The sequence below is a fragment of the Tupaia chinensis genome, unplaced genomic scaffold, assembly GCF_000334495.1.
Source record: "Tupaia chinensis unplaced genomic scaffold, TupChi_1.0 Scaffold138260_1, whole genome shotgun sequence".
NCBI lineage: Eukaryota > Metazoa > Chordata > Mammalia > Scandentia > Tupaiidae > Tupaia > Tupaia belangeri.
Window position 1 is genome coordinate 426,955 of NW_006198158.1, and position 1,262 is coordinate 428,216.

The following is a 1,262-nucleotide window of genomic DNA, read 5'->3' on the forward strand; positions in this document are numbered from 1 at the left end:
TCAAGCAACATAGCCATTACGCTAACTGCTGGTTCTCAGAATAACCTTATTCTTTATCACTTTCCTTTTAAATAAAAAAACTGATGGAAAAGCCCTTGGGACATAATGAAGTAAGGACTTCACCCACCGTTGGTCTGTTTTCACTGTGCATCCAGTCTGTCATTATATACCACTCTACTTCCAGATCACCATTCTTAGATCCAGCACTTGTAAGGAAATCACTCCAGTGAAAGAAACATAGGCTTTTACCTACTATGTGAGTTAGTAAGACTCTTCCTGCTCTAAACTCTTACCAGTGTGCATGGCTGTGTTTTAATGTTTTTAGAGTCATAACTGTTAAGTTTATCTATTAAATTATTTTAGAAATTTGTAAAAGAGACTTGAACCTGGTCTGGGCAGATCTTTTTGGTGAATCTGTGCTCAGGGCCTGGGAGATACTTCGGAACTTTTGGTACACCAACTCACATGGTGCACTTTACTGGATCATTTTCACCAAGTTATATCTCCTTAGCTTGCTATCACCTCATCAAGAACTGAATGTTTGGTAGAGGAGCCCATAACTACTCTGACCTGGGGGACACAGCCCTCTTATAGAAACACACCTGGGAAGTAAGGGTGAATTTTCCTCTACCAGTACTACAAAATCTACTCCAATAAATAGAAAAAAGTGAATGCTGCATCAGATGACTAGAAATCAGCACAGACCTTGAAGAAACACGAAAAAACAAGTTGGTACCTCTTCACCAGATGAGGGTAATAATCCCTCACCAACAGTGGATAGTGCTAAGAAATACATAGAAATGTCAGAAAAAGAATTCTGAGTATTCATAGTTACAAAACTCAATGAGATGCAAGAGAAAATAGAAAATCAGTACCAGGAAATGAGAAAATCATTTCAGGACATGAAAGAGGAATTTCATAAAGAAATAGACACCCTGAAAAGGAATTAAACAGAACTTCTAGAAATGAAGAATAAAATAAAGAAATTAAAATCTCCCTATAAAAAGCATTAACAGCACTTTTGGTTGTAGCAGCCAGCAGCCTGGTGCATCTGAAGGCATCTGGGCAGCAAGGGACAGAGGCAGGGGCAACACTGCCCCCACTGCCTCACATCGAGAATCCCCAGTCCAGGATCCACCCAGACCCATAGGCAAGTAGACAGTTTCTCTATTTTTTTCTTTACTGTCCCCCATTCTTTTGTAAATTTCCTCCTCTCCCTCTCCCCACAGACTGCCACTTTGGCTGTAGCAGCCAGCCGCCAG